The 16399-nt window shown below is 48.7% G+C and overlaps 1 pseudogene across 1 annotated transcript in view; it reads right to left on the bottom strand.

The window, feature by feature from the left end:
* The window catches only part of LOC144944304 (rab11 family-interacting protein 2-like), a 38125-nt pseudogene continuing 21726 nt past the window's right edge, over window positions 1-16399 (bottom strand). The window contains exons 3-8 of the transcript XR_013639574.1: window positions 11119-11569; window positions 10072-10163; window positions 9171-9222; window positions 8487-8578; window positions 6578-6918; window positions 1-4641 (exon numbers count right to left, since the gene is read on the bottom strand). The product of XR_013639574.1 is annotated as a rab11 family-interacting protein 2-like (transcript). The remainder of the gene's footprint in view (window positions 4642-6577; window positions 6919-8486; window positions 8579-9170; window positions 9223-10071; window positions 10164-11118; window positions 11570-16399) is intronic.

The raw sequence follows: 16399 nt of genomic DNA, 5'->3' as shown, positions 1-16399 counted from the left end.
CAGCGGTCTCCTGCAGATTTAATTAATACAAAACCCACACTTAAGTAAAGCGTCCAAACATCAGCACAGGCGTTGTAAAATCATAGTAAATCAAGTACACCCATCTCATTTGAACTGCAGAGAAACGCCTCGACACCACCACCACCGCGCGGACCATTTTATAAAAGGGAAAGCGGATAATAGATGGAAGAGTGGCGTTTCCCTACAGCGATATACAGACGCTTTGTATGAATGCAAACGCTTTGAGTGGAAGATCGATATGGAACTCAAAAATCCTGATTGTGAACTCTCCACATAAAATCCCGTAGCACACAGCAAAACAAGATTCAGACCTTCAAGTAATGATTCACCTGCCCTATCAGAATTAGAATTCGATTGCCTACAGACGAAAAAAAAATGTAACACATTTACAGCACTTTTATAAATGAAAAATCATTCGCATCACTTACGTTTGTAGTTATTCTTTTTTTGAAACACACTCACTGTGCAAAATATATTTCTGATCACATTTGTAAATATTTACCATTCAACAAACACGTGGGTGAAGAACCATGGCGGTGGATGTGCACGCTGCAGCTCTGTGCTTCACGGCGATACGCAAGGCGTTTGTCGGAGCAACACAATGTGAGCCTGGTTTTAACTCGAATGAGACTGTCTGGGATATCAGCTGGTGCAAGCTTGGGTTGTGATGCGGCCAGAAGCTGGCAGTATACCAACGCATTCTGTAATCCATATTTGCAGAGCTTTCAGTGTTCATTATCACGTACGAGTGGGTCTTCTCCAGTAACTCCAGTTCCTCCTACATGCCACTTATTATTGGTATGGGCCAGGCATCTCAAAGCAGTCCCCTCCTAAAAATATCTTCGAGACTCAGTGAGGCTTTCTTGGTTTAAAACCAATTATTATTGTTATTGGCCTCAAGTGAAGTGCATGAATAAACTTCGCAGAGCTTGACTCTATTGCACCAACCACGACAACCATCCAGATCATCACTTTCATCATCACGACCCTGTGTATCACAACGGTATGTGCAAATGAGGCATTATTTACCATGACAGTGAGGCAAAAGATCAACCCTTGTTTAAAAGGTTAACGTGTTTTCCCCCAACGTTTAGGAAAGGTCAGCAATGGACAGCCCTAGTCGTGGTAGTGACCACACGGCAGTGTAGTTCTCCAGGGTGGCGCAAGGGGCGATCCTGTGTCCCACCACACTCAGTGAAGCCTTTTCCTGAATAGAAGATGAACATAAGCAGAGGCGAATGTTAAGCTTCTACTGAACACCAGAGCGGAAGAGAACAGGAGAGTACAACAGGTCTCGTACAGAGACAACGAACAAAGAGACGAAATGAACGACGTGAAGTGCTGCAAGCCACAGTGAGAGATGACAAAAGCAAGAAGAGAGTGCTATGGTTGGAGGAGAGCAAGAGGTTATGAACCATGCACAGTATAACCATCTCCGTGCAACAGCCAGAGGAGGAACCTTGGAGAGCAGTTGAAAACATGACTCAGGGATACGTCCACCATGTGACAGACAGTGGACGTTTGCAAGGTGATTGGGATCCGAAGAGGGTCTCCATTACCTTGATGCCTTGTGATAATAGGTGTCTGTTTGGGGTTTGAACATCTGTACACCTCCTATATTCTTGCCATAAATGGTAAAACCTAATGTTTTTTCGTCATCTTGATACCGACAAAAAGGGTCCCATATATTAAACTGCTCGACCCGCGCTATGAATGTTTTGATATTTGCATATTTCTCGTCTGTTCAACTTTTGCCATTCTTTTGTTTAACACTTGTAAGACAAAGCCACGAAGGAGACTGTCTCTTATGTAGGCCAATCAGTTTTAAATACAATGCATGCATTATCAGAGAATGTTTGTTTGCATGTTTATCATAAGCATGTGTGGTTATTGCAGATTTGATGCCTTGCAATAGGTGTCTATTTAGTGTTTGGTCATCTTAACACCGGTATGCTTTCCAGGAAGGATAAAGGTCATTCTTTTTTTCATCATTTTAATACTGGCAAAAATGGTCTTCTGGAATGGGATCCGAGATGTTTCGTTTCAAGATGGGGGATAAAGGTGACAATTGCGAAGGACAGCAGAACGGTGCCAGAAGCAGTGATGGGGAAGTTATTTGAAGGCGGCAACGTTACACAACGCCACGTTACTCACCATAACAAGTTACCTTGATTATGGAAAAGTTTCCTTTCAGTTTGCAGTACTGATTAGTTACTCATTGACTCAGTAAATGTACCGAACGTTGCTTTTACAAGTTGCTTCAGTAAATTAAAATTCACATAAAGTTTTCGTGACTGCAGGAATTCATATTCTTTGGGTCTTTCGGTGACTTTACCGAAATACCCAAAGAATATAAAAATGCACACTCATATGCACATACACATACATGACATACTATGTGCGTACATACACACATCCGTACAAAATGTGACCATACAGTACTAAACTTGTTTACTGTACAGTAATTAACAGGATAACTAAGGTATTGTCCACATACCTCTTCATAACTCTTACTTAATGTTAATAACGATTAAGTATTTACCATTCAAACGTATAATTTAGACATTTATGACCAGGAACGCGCTGCGTTTCCTAGACACACCCCGCAGGAGTTTCACAGTAAGGGGCGATGGTGTTTCGTGTAATCCCAATTGATTATTGCAGTGGAAGATGGCAGCCTTCATGCAGCCCCCTCTATTAAGTGAGAAATCACAACCATACGCCATTAAATCGGCGGCCGAACATCGATCATCGATCTCCAGGCCTCCAGAGCAACAACGCAATTGAATGTTCAGTGGCGAACGCGTTTCTCTTTCCGAATGACGTCTTTAACGTTCACTGTGAAGCAGACGTCCCATAGTATTTTTGTGTTAAGCCACACCGCAGTAATAACCAGGGTGGCCTCCTGGATTAGAAGCGCGAACCTCTGCAATGAGCGGTGAGCGTGCTACCGCTGGGCCACGTCATCACCCAGATGTTGTCTCCTTAAACGGTGCGACTGGCGTCTCACCCTGCCGTGAAACTACAACGGAGCCAGCCGTGTGGCCTGAGGAGCCGTCTCAACGTCTTGGCTCAGAGGTGACAGGGGGGTGGGTCGGTGACCACCGGGTTTAAACCGGGTTCTTAAGCGGAGTCAGGTGATTGTCTCAGCCCGGTCGCCAACAATGGAACAAAAAAAACGTGTTGCGTAAAATTTTGTTTTTAAGTTGATTTGGCCAACATTCCAGTTCTAAGAATAAAAAAATATATTTAATCTACCTAACAGTTCTCTGTCGCAGGGTATACAAAGCTCGGAAGTAGTCCTGTGAATTCTGCTTCTGTGGGACATTCTTTGATACGGGGTGGTGCACTGCTCTGCTTGATTTCCAAATGAACACGTATCTCGTGACGTGACATGAATACATAATTGGAATAGAATTTAAAAAAATTGTGGTATTTAAAAACATTATTCGAGCCTCACATTCCTCGTGGCCCTCTGCTGACACAGCGATGGAAAAAGTCGCGACACGAGGCGTGGCGCTCGGGGTGGATCTTGCACCACCAGATGCCCCTTCTGGCCCAGCCAAGTTCACTCTGCTCAGGAGTGCTCACTTTTACGGTGGCCCCCCCACACAGCAGCTCGACTGCCTCTCCTCCCACCCCACCCGGAAGGAGCCGGAGCCGACACCTGCGGGTTAGCGTCCTTCAGCCACCTAGCTTTGACAAGGTCCCTCCAACCGCACGTGCCGACGAACTCACAAGGGGGCGATGCGATGCTGAGCCCACGCAGAAGTGAAAATGGGAGGCTCAACTTTTGTGAAATGTCATCGCGTGCGCAGCGCGACCGGGCTACTTGCGTGTGAGGGGAGGCAAGGTGGCCCGCGGCGTAACTCCCATGTCCTCGAGCCGAGGGAGCCACGCGTGGCGCAGTTCAAGAGGGAGCCCTCGCCTCCGCAGAGGGAAGAACGACGCATGTCTGCCCACTTCCGCATCACAGCACGACGTGGTGAGGAGGAGAGATGAACACCGAGCTTGCTGGTGAGGTGTGTGGTGCGGTGGGCTGAGGCGGGGAGGTGAGCATAGAGCCTGCTGGTGAGATGACGAAGTGAGGTGGCAAGGAGTTGAGTGGAGAAGCGGTGAGGTGGTTAGTGGTGAGGTGGCAAGGAGGTGCGTTGGTTATGTGGTGAGGAAGTGAGGTGGTTATGTGATGAGGTGGCGAGGAGCTCAGGGGTGACGTGGTGACGGGAGAAGTGGTGAGGGCTGAGGTAGTGAGGTGGTGAGCTGGTGAGGGGTGAGGTGGTGAGGGGAGAGGTGGTGAGGGCTGAGGTAGTGAGGTGGTGAGGTGGCAAGGAGGTGAGGGGTGAGGTGGTGAGGGGAGAGGTGGTGAGGGCTGAGGTAGTGAGGTGGTGAGGAAGTGAGGTGGTGAGCTGGTGAGGTGGCAAGGAGGTGAGGTGGCTAACGGCGGGGTGAGCAGGGCGTGTAGGGGACGCGAAGCAGGCAGGGCGTGTGCTCCATGACCCTGAGAAGCAGGGTGTCGATGTAGTCTTCCAAGGATCGGATGAGGTCGTCCTTGGCCACCAGATCTTCTTTGTGATGGATAATCAGCGCAACGAGATCGGCCCGGCTGAGATTCCGGAGTTTCTGTTCCGCACACACAGGCAGGCCCCACACCTCGCTTAATGTGGGGGTGTTCACACAAGGCGTTTTCTCTGTAACACGCTTCTTCCTATTAGGGAACACTTTTCACACAATACGGAACGCACCCATTATAACGCGGAACGTGCACCGTTATAACGCGGAATGACCACCGTTATAACGCGGAATGACCACCGTTATAACGCGGAATGACCACCGTTATAACGGACGACGACGAACTTGTTTCGAGTGGTACAGTGATACAGTATGTGCAATAAAACGGTAACGCAGCGGCGTACCCTTCACTTATTTGTCGCGCTATCTTGCTGTTTCTGCGTAGTCCATCATATCTCGCCAAACTTTATCGCTACTACATTATTTATGGAGAAATTGTTTTTGCTAAACACGTTTTTCGCTTAACGTGGCACTTTCAGGAATGCATCTCCTATCGCGTTAAACGAGGACTTACTGTACCGAGATTGAATAAATGTCACAGATGTGATTTCGCGCACAGTTTTTGTCAGATTCATAGGCGTGGGGAAACCACAGGAAAGTGGAGAGGCGGCCAGAACCAGCGCCAACAATTTCCCAAGCTCCGTTTGATCTACATTGGGACGTTTGGCCAACTCCACTAACTAGTGATTATTACACACGTGGAAGGAGGCCGGAGTACCCGGAGAAAACCCATGCATGCGGAGTGCGGGGGTAATACTCGATCCCTGTACAGATGGAATACAGATGGGGATGAACCCACTTGCTGTGCTATCACCACACCCTGGCTAGAATCCAGGAGACGGCGATCTCACTGCCCCCACAGTGATGGGTTACAGGCCACGCGCCGCAGCACGGCTGGTTGTTCTTAGATTGACGTTGCATTTTTTAAAGATAAATGCAAGCATACAATGCATTCATGATGAGAAATTATCCTTGGCATCACGATTGAGGTTGCGACAACACAGACTACTGAGCAATAGATCAAAGACAAAGATCCCCCGTATAGCCTTAACAGACTGTAGTGGCAAATGCTGTTAGCGAGCACCTATGAAGGCCGTCACGGCACGGGCAGGTAGAAGGCCAGCACCACGCATGGCTGCCTTTGTCTCTCTAAAGACGATGTTTAAATATTGCACCAGGTACTCATTTGATACTGAGTCGACCTAAGGGAGGCCAAGGACCAGTTAGATCATCCTCACTGGTGTTGGTGGTGGCCATGAGTGGGAATCGAACTGGGATCACCGTGTTCGTAGCGGGTAATAAACACACACACATAGATTGTCTGCTACTGTTTGTTTTGTGGAAATATCTGGAAAATAAAAATGTTGATACACAACTAGGGTCATGCCCCATTCATTCATTCTGAAAACTTCTACCAAAATTCAAACTGACCCAAGATTCCAGAATGAAAAAAAAGTTTCTGACTGCCGGGTGGTGTAGGGTTTAAGTTATTTGGCCGGTGACCGAGCACTGAGCACCATGGACCACACACGCTCCGTCTCCTAGTCCTCGTGATTCGAGGCGAGTCCATTGTTCTTTCCCGAGCCGAACCTTCACCTAGCAGAGTCTACCGCACGGCACTGGCACACGCGTTGTGCAGTCCGGCTTGAGCCTCTCCCAAGCTAAGACTTCCACACACCTGGTGAAAGTATTAAACTAAACGATTAAACTATTTTTATTTCCCTAGGTAAAGCCCACTGAGCTATCTATCTCTTTTACAAAACAAATGATAGCTCAATGAAAGTGGCTTGTTGATTCTAAATGTGGAGGGAAAAAACGGAAAACAAATCCACGTGATCACGGGGAGAACATGCAAACTCCTAATATACAGGTGTCAGCTTGGAATTGAACCCACGATCTCCTGCATGCCAGGCGAGGGAGTTAACATCTCCTAGCCACCGTGGGGCCACCCCTCCTGCTCCACTCCAAAAGGGACGCATGTACCCACCTCATTGTCCAAGCTCGGATGCATGGAGGCTGTGGCGAGCTCCCTCTGCTGCCGCGCTCCCGTGGGGCCCTCCCGCGGCCGCGCGCGGTTCCTGAAGAGCGAGCGGCCCTGCGTCTCAGGCGGCCTTGGCCCGAGTTGAGGCCTCACGCTTGGTTTTCCAAGCGATGCATGGCCCGGCGGCCTCGTTTCGAACTCCACGCCGCCGCCGTTGCCCGCCATCGGAGCGTCAGTGCCGTGGCCTTCGACGGCCGAGTTGGAGCGAGCCAGCTTGGACTTGGAGTCCGCTGGAATGAAGTGGTTTGATGCACTCGACGACCTCCTGTGGGTGTGCGTGTCTGCATCTGGGCGGCGGGGAGAACGGGGACCGGAGGAGAGTGTGGTTGAACGTTTGATGTTCGTTTGACGTTTGCAACGAGAGCGCTTAGCCACGTCATTCTAGCTGCAATGTGGAGGGAAGCAATTGTGAACGTATGCGGTACCATTGGTTTCACTGTGAATCCTAAAAAATGTTCCGTGAAAACTCGCAAAGATGAGATTGTATGTATGTATGTTGAATTTGTCACACCGTATGTAGCCAACCGGGCTAATCGGAGGTGCGGGGGAAGGACAACAAACTAATCACAAAAAACTGTTTGAAATATATCAGATTGCAATCTATATTCTCTGCGAAACCAGTAGTAACCACACGTTTTTGCAATCCCTTTCCATTATATTACAATTTGAACGGCGTGGCCAAGAGCTTTCATTACGAATCTAAAACGAATATTAAACATCCAACCACACTCTCCTTCAGTGAGAACGGACAGGCTCATATGGGGCTCTGCCCACATTCACACAAGCCGCCTCATATTGAATTAAACACAACAATGTTCACCCCCCCTACCGACTGAAAGGAGATTCATGAGACTCATTGAGGCTTTCCTGGGCAAATGAGCGTTGTAGTAATGATAACAACAACAGGATCTTACATACGGTGCTGCGGGCATGAGACGACGGGCTGGTTCTGAGGATGGAAAGGCTTAATGAGAAAGTAAGAATTAAATGAAATATTTTTTTTACTAATGCAATCATACCCCGGTTTACGTCTCCCCCTTTAAAGCCGTTTTGCAAATACGTTTCACTTTATTAATACCAATACCCGATGTATATCGCCTTAACCCACACTTACATCACTGACAGCATCGTCGGTCAGTTCTCATTATCCGTCGCGTCTCAGCCTTTGTCTCCACCACCTACCATGTAAATTGCTTCGACTTATGTCGTTTCGATATTCGTCATCACACCTTTCAGGAACGCATCCCCGACGTAAAGTGGGGTATTGCTGTATTTTGATTGTGGTCGTATTATTGTGAGATGACGCTCGTTTACCAAAGGAAAGTCTCACCGAGTCTCCGCTCTATTTCAGGAGGGTCTTGCCAACTTTTTGCAGTAAGTGGAGGGTGCGATGTTGCTGCTGCTCTGTGCAGAATCCAAATTGACTAATTTGCGGTGCAGTTTTTTTTTAAGTGGTAAATTTGAAGCCACGATGCGAGCGCACAATGGCCTACTCATTTTTTTATGCAATCACGGGATCGTTAATATCCACCGTTAAGCAGGCGGCACATAGTAGTTTACGGTCAATATACTCGCAGTATTAACCAGAGTAGGCCTGCAGGATTCAAATCGTGAATCTGCTACAAGCAAGAAATGCATAACCACTGGGCCGCCTCACTGTGTGAGATGTTCACTATTCACTCCCGATGTTCAATATTCACTGCTGTGCATGTTGTTGAACTTATTTCATCCCGTACGTAGGCAACCATGCTACTGAGTTTACACTAACGATGTGCTTGATGTGATGGCGAGTGTGGTGGAGCGGGAAAGAGGGAGGGAAGGGAGCCGTGATGCTCCTGTTGGTGCCTCTCCCGACCTTCAGGTTCATCCAAGGGGGCTCCAGCGAGACGCCGGCTCACCAGGTCCGACATGGAGCGAGCCAGCGACATGCGGCGAGGAGACGCCACGCTGCAGGGACACATCACCACCATCACCATCGCCACCATCATTACCACTATCACCACCACCATCACCACCACTGGCTTGATCACCACCACTATCACTACCAGCGGCACCATCACCACCAACATCACCAACACCATCACAACCATCGCCACCATCACTACCATCACGACCATCACCACCGGCACCATCACCACCATCATCGCCACCACCAAGCTCGGTGAGAGCGAAGGTGTGTACGTATCCGTGAGTATCGGTGAGTATTAGTGTGGAGTCAGTGTGAAGGTGATTTTGTGTGTGTGTGTCATTAGAATAGCAGTTATCACACTGCGCTATGAACCCGAAGACCGGAGTTCAATTCCCGCTTATGGCCAACACCAGTGACAATTACTTGAACCAATTCAGGCCCCCACTCCCCCCCACCTCTTAAGTCGACTCAGCCTTAAAACGAGTATCTGGTGCAGTGTGTAAACATCAACACTGGGGAGACAAAGGCGGCCGAGCGTGGTATTGGCCACCCACAACCTTGTGTGCCGTGGCGGCCTTCGTAGGTGATGCTCGCTGACAGCCCTCGCCACAACAGTCTTTTAAAGTGTACCTTTCCTTGAGGCCGTTCTTCATGTCCTCCCCTGCTCCCGATGCCCCTTCACCTGGTGAGAAAGAAACAGAGAGAGGGGGGTCACGGGGCACGGGGTCAGTACAGCCACCGTGTCTCATGGCCCGGTGTGTAATGCTTTGTGGAAACTGTCACAAGATGCCCAAAATAACACAAACTCTCCTTAAACAGCATACAGCATAGTCAGTGAACAAAATGCAATGGCAAAATTACTCGGAATGGCAAATCCGAGTTTAATTGTGCACAGCATAGAATACAATAGACATAACCGTATATTGTAAAGCCTTACTCAACCCTTATGCCGTGGGCGGCAGGGTGATGGCACAGTGATAACAGTATAGCCTAGGTTAGATTCCTGACTCGGGTGCCCCTCTGTGTGGAGGTTGTATGTTCTCTCCCCTGTTTTGAATGGGTTTCCTCCTGGTTTCCTCCCATAGATAGCTATAAAAACCCTCAATTAGGATTACACGCACCAGCAACATTGCCCCCCCCCCCCCCCACTGCAAAACCTGGCAGTACCCTCCTGAAAAGTAACAGAGACTTTCCTTTGGTAAACCAGCGTCATCTCGATAATAATTGGGCCGTCGATTGCAGTGGGATTTACTGATACGAAAGTCAAGGGTTCTCTGAGGTGCCAGGCGCCACGTGGCAAATAAACCCCTGCACCATCAATACAGGGTGGCGATGTGGGGAGGCCTTCATCCAGCAGTGGATAGACAATGGTAATGACAATGAGTCAATATGACAAAAAATAATTCAAGGCTCTAAATGTGTGCAGTGTGTCTTATGACGCAGTGCGTCTCATGGCCCAGTGTGTCTCCTGGCCCTGGTGTGACCTCATGCTTGCGTTGTGGAGGTGCAGGGAAGAGGGGGAGGCTCACACCTGTTCTGGTGCTCCGCAGGAAGCTAATGGTCACCTCGAGCTCGCCGCGCCCCCCCGCCGTGTCGCCGCGCCCCCCCACCAGCGCGTGCCACCTAAGGGTACAACGACACCCCGGGGTCATGGGCATAGCCTCACAGCCTTATACAGGGGCAGTGTTCAGTCTATGATCAGTATTGGGTCTGCGGGCAGCGTTGGGTCTGGGCAGTGCTGGGTCTGTGGGCGGCATTGGGTCTGTGGGCAGCATTGAGTCTGTTGGCAGTGTTGGGTCCATGAGCATGTTGAGTCTGAGAATAGGTTTTCCCCTTTTTTCTGACAACAAAACAGGTGTTAAGATGTTAAAACACCAAACTGAAACATTTTACAAGGAATAATGTCTGCATTAACCACAATACTTGTGGTCAGAATGCAAAAAAAAGAATACTCTGATAATATATGCATTGTTTTTGAAATTGATTGGTCCACACCAGAGACAGCTCACTTTTGAGCCTAGTCTCAAAACGGTGTTAGACCAAAGGACGCCAAAAGGCGTACAGCGCAAAGACAAGCATCATCAGAGTAATGAGAGCTCGGGTGAGCAGTTACATCATGGGATCTCCTTTGCCAGTACCAAAAAAATTAGAATTGGTTATTATCAGAGTATGTTTTTTGTTTGCATTGTGGTTAATGCAGACATGATTCCTTGTAAAAGGCTTCAGTTTGGTGTTTTAACATCTTAACACCTGTTTTGTTGCCAGAAAAAAGGGAAAACCTATTGCAGTGTTGGGTCTATGGGTAGTGTTGGTTTTATGGACAGCGTTGGGTATATGGGCAGCGTTGAGTCTATGGGCAGCTTTGGGTCGATGGGCAGTGATGGGTCAATGGGCATATTGGGTCTATGGGCAGCATTGAGTCTATGGGCAACGTTGGGTCTATGAGCTGTATTGAGACTATGGGCAATGGAGAAGAGGTGAAGTTCCAAGAGAGGAACGGAAGAAGGTAAGGAGGGGGACCGCCGAAATCCTGGGTTTGAATAACAGTGGCCATGCGCACGGCGCATCCATCACTCACGCGGCACGCGTCCTCGCCTTGTCCCGGTAGATCTCCTCCAGGGCTAGCACCACTTTGCCCAGGCACTTGTCCGCCCCCAGCATGACCCTGTGCATCACGGCGAGCACCAGCAGCGGCGAGTGCCTCGCCTTCGCCTTCTTCGCTCGGCCTCCCTCTCGCTCTTCTGCAGCATCGTGAACCGCCGCCTCGCCGTTGCCGTCGCCGTCTCCACCGGACCAGCGCTCAATATCGAGTGTGCACTCCTCCAGCCACTTGGGGTCAGAGCTCGGCCCCTGCACCGAGGTGCGGTAGAGCTGCGTGCCCAGGCTGAAGGTCACGTAGGCATTGGCCTCCCGGCCCAAGCTGCGCGCCTGGCGCACCAGTACGTTCACGTGCGTGGGGTGCCACGCCATTGGCGCCGGAGGGGAGACGCGGGTCAGGTCCGAAATCACGCCGGGGTCAGAAGGCACACCTGGGCAATGAGACACTGGGCCATGAGACACACCTGGGCCATGAGACACACCTGGGCGATGAGACACACTGGGCGATGAGACACACTGGGCGATGAAACACACTGGGCGATGAGATACTTAGGCCATGAAACACACCTAGGCCATGACACACTGAACCATGAGACACACTGGGCCATGAGACACACTGGGCCATGAGACACACTGGGCCATGAGATGCAACTATTACCATACAGAAGAATATAATACATATCAGCACTCCACTCCCCCTATATCTGCGTAACGTGAGAATAGGTTTTCTCCTTTTTTCTGTTAACAAAACAGGTGTTAAGATGTTCAAACACCAAACTGAAGCCTTTTACAAGGAATCATGTCTGCATTAACCACAATACTTGTGGTCAGAATGCATTTAAAAAACATACTCTGATAATATATGCATTGTCTTTGAAACTGATTGGTCCACACCAGAGACAGCTTTCTTTGGAGCCTCGTCTCAAAAGGTGTTAGACTAGAGGACGCCAAAAGGCATACAGCACAAAGACAATCATTATCAAGAGTAATGAGAGCTCGGGGTGAGCAGGTACATCAGTACCAATATATGAGGCAGACATGATTCCTTGTAAAAGGTTTCAGTTTGGTGTTTAAACATCTTAACACCTGTTTTGTTGCCAGAAAAAAGGGGAAAACCTATTCCCAAATTTTGGTACTGACAAAGGAGGTCCCATGATGCCCGTGTAACGTTTCATGTTTATGTAGCTTGGTATTGTAGACTGTAGTGTGATCAGGTTGGAGGTCATCTGCGTTTGAGCCGATTCGTACTGCAGGGAATTTAATATTCAACTCTAAGTTGATCTCGATTTTAAATTCCTAATCTGATACAGTACAGTTTTTTTATTCTGATTTCTATTCACTTCATTTCTGTAAGGGTTTTTATGTAATGTTTTAGCTTTTGTCATTTTGGTGACCCAAGTCACCCTTGAAAATGAGAGTTACTCTGGTGCCTTGAGTTATCGCCTGGGTAGTTAAATACACCTGAACTTTAGGCTGCTCCCACATCGTGTGATGTTTCATTTTTCTCCAGTTCTACTTACAGCACAAATGGTGTCTTACGATGCAGAGCCAATTTCATTCACAAAATCTCTGCTGCGAGCAGTGCACAACCCTGTGTCAGAAAACGATCATGGAAGACGAAGTCACAGAGCTACCTCAAGATTCGATGCAAAAGGTCGCTTAATTCACGATCAGTTTCCTTCCCGTGCTAATAACGCATCGGGGCATTGTCAGAGATGGGATTGAGCCGAATTAAGTGACTTAACGAATTATGAGCGCATACATTGGTAAACTTGAAACACCGGTCTAACCACTACCGGCTGAGACCCAAGGTCTTGAGACCCAAGGTCTCAGCCGGTAGTGAAAAACAAACTGCACCACCAGCGATGTGTAACGCTGATACACACGGGAACAGTGCCTGTACGGCTCAACAGGGACTCGCGTGCCGAGCTGCCAGCCCCACCTACTCGATCACTAGACCCTCCCATTCCTCAGGTAGCCCCTCCCTTATAGCCCCGCCCCAATGCTCAGGTAACCCACTAATCGGGTTGCTTTGCCCGGAATTTGACCAATACATTGGCAAATATGAATGATATCTTTGTAAAGATAACAATATTGTCGGGTGGTGGAGGGTTACTTGGCGCCTTACGTGGGACGTGTTTAACAATTATCGGGCTCGTGCAAGGTGGGACGAGTTAATTAGTGTGATGGATGAGGAGGAGTAAATTGGTAAATGCGGAAAAGACGTCGCGTGGTGGTTCGGTCGCGAGGACTAGAGATTGGGGAAACCGTGGCTTGCAATCCCGGCAGCCACCAAAACGTGGCATTGGTTTTTGAATGAACTTTATACAATTAGGTGGCGTCGTCATCCCAGAGCGCAGGGGACGCCCGCTCTGGCCGTGAATGCTCGTGCAGTTACGCACTCAACGATTTACTTTTGGGGGAGGAAATGTTTTGACGGAATGACTCGGTCGCCAATCCCCACGCACACCAAGAACGCGCGCGTGCTGGAGTCCTTGCCGATCTGTGCTCGCCGTCCCTTCAGGGTCACTTTGCCGAAGGCGCGTGAATTCTTAACAAACTCGCGTACAGATCAAACCACAGACACACACACACACACGACAGTACAAAGACAGACAGACACACCCACGCACCAACGCGTAAAATGAATGCACGCGGAACTGGTCAGACTGGACGGGCGGCAGTCCAGTCGGTACACAAGAGAGCGAGCGGTACCCTGCCCATCAAGGCGCCGACATTCACAGAATACTTGGCCAGCTGCATAGCCACATTCTTTTATTTGTGTCGCTTGCTTTCGTGGGGTATGCACTATATTTAATAACAGACACACGAGGTACAGGATTGTATGTACTCGCCACTGGCATCAGCTGATGAACAATCATTCATGAGCCACTCACGACTGGCACAAGACGCACGCGCGACGGCGCTGTAGCCACCAGCCTGCTTAGCCCTCTGGGCTTCCAGGCCAGTTGTGCCAGCCTCAGACTGGCTAGGCACGAGCTTCAGCCTTAGTCCACACTCCACTTCAACTTCATACCTTTCACGTCTATCAAGCAAGCCGAAGCCTGCTGGAGAAACGCCACTTGGCGCCCTGATGCCACAGTGTGCTGGGGAGGAGGGCACGTATAATGAGCTGCTGAGCTCCGCTGCGCTTGACTGATGATGCTGGCTCACCTGCCCCCTGCCGCGAGAGAGGTCTTGACAAAGCGCTTTTCAAATTCCTCTCGCCCAGCTCTTCAGAAGCGCTCGAGCTGTTACGGGTTTGGGCGTGGGGTACAACATGGGGTCGACCATGGGTTAGCAGTGTTGCGTGTTTAAGCGTGGTGGGTTGGAGAATGGGATCGAAATCGCTTTTATTTCCATAGATTCCTGTTCCGTAACTCATTATACGAGCAAGCTAACGAACATATTAATGTTATTTGGGCATAACACACCTATTCAGCATCATAATGTAGGCCTCATTCTCTCACTTCACAGCGCCCATTGTATGTGCAGGCAGCGCGAGCCCACGAGGTTTCTTGTAAGGTGGAGGCGTGGGGCCACTTCGTTCGGGCAACGTGAATCACCCCACCTCACTGACCTCGTCATCGGCCATGGGGAGGGATGAGGAGCCGAGGGGCTACGTGCACGGGGCCCTGCCTGGGGAATGAGAGGCGCCTTCATGCTTGGGCTTGTGAGGTGGCCATATAGCAGTACAGAAAGGAGGATTAAATCCATCCGTGCGGCGTGGATTAAGGGTTACCCCCAGGGGCGGTTTCTTCATTAGGGCGATTGGGCGACGCACCACCAATGTCATTCAACCACAGAGTCACGCTAGCCGTCACTGTGCCTCTGGATATAGTCCAATCAGCGTCATGCTACGTCCTGTGGAGTACCGCCTCTTTTTGGGCGATTTCCCTCCAGCTGAGAATTGCCCCGAGTGGTCCCATAGACTTACATTCAAAGATGTTTTTTTTCGAATGGGGGCGCTGCAATGCATTCTCTATGGCTTCCGGGAGGGCTCGCCCTAACGTGCTTACGTCATCATACGTGCTTACGTCATCATACGTAAGCACGTTTCATCCAACAATATAATTTGTCGCCACCTAGTGGAATCTTTAATAAAAGAAACTTGAGTGGTTTGTTTTAACAGTGAGTATAGAAACAAACAAGATGTATTGAAAGAGTCACTTTATTTTTCATTAATATTAAAGAAGTGAAGTTGCCTTTACATGCTTGAGCTGTTAATTTATCCATTGCATGGGTGGACCTTATCCTAATCAATCATCCAGACATTTGCCCCCCCTGAGAGATTTTGCAGGAGCCGCCACTGGTTACCCCCTCTTACGCATTGAGTTTTTCGGTAGTTACGCTCGCTACTCATAGCAGCAAGAAGGGCCTGGGTTCGATTCCCAACTCGGGCGCCTTTCTGTGTAGAGTTTGTATTCTCTCCCTCTGTTCTGCATGGGTTTCCTCCTGGTTCTCCCGTTTCCACCCATAGATAAAACACACACGTACAGTTGAACTGGTAATGGCCAAAACATCCCAAAGTTGAAAAATTACCTGAAAATTACTCAGTTGGGATTTAAGAGAGCAACATCACCCCCGACTAGGAAAACGTGACAGGACTCTCCTGAAAAAAGTATTTCGACTCAGTGAGGTTTTCCTGGATAAACCATCGGATTAAACTAAGTAAATGATAGCTAAATTTCGATTTAAAGCTTTCGTGACTGCAGGGATTCATCTTCTTGGTTCTTTCGGTAAAGTCACGTAGAAGGGAAGTAATAAAATAATAAAAATAAAACATAATAAAACAATTCTCACGACGTTTCGGCCACAACGCAAGCAGCCGTCCTCAGGCGAAGAATGAAACACCACCAAGCTTGGAGCGTATATTTAAGCTGGGTTAGAGGGGGGGAGGTGGGAAGAAGAGCGCCTAGACAAAATAATTTGCATATCAAGAGGAATTCAGCATATGGAAAATGCGTAGGAGGTGGGCTGGGGGGGTTCCAAATCAATACTATGCCCGTGCATTATGCAGGATTAGCAGCATCAAAGGGGGGGGGGAGGGGGGTAGCATTAACAAAGGAAAGGAATGTTAATAGTATGTAGCTGCAGTTACTAAACCACCACGTAAAAAACTAAAGTATAAACTGGATAACAAACTAAAGTATAAACTACATAGCATCATCAGTATACTTACTATATTCTACAATAAGCTGAGTTACTAACAGTAAGTAATACATACAAAATTCTACGTTGTAAAAAATTATATAATATGC

The sequence above is a fragment of the Lampetra fluviatilis genome, chromosome 2, assembly GCF_964198595.1.
Source record: "Lampetra fluviatilis chromosome 2, kcLamFluv1.1, whole genome shotgun sequence".
Taxonomy (NCBI): Eukaryota; Metazoa; Chordata; class Hyperoartia; order Petromyzontiformes; family Petromyzontidae; genus Lampetra; species Lampetra fluviatilis.
Note: the sequence above shows the minus strand (reverse complement) of the source record. Positions and strands in the feature narration are given on the sequence as shown.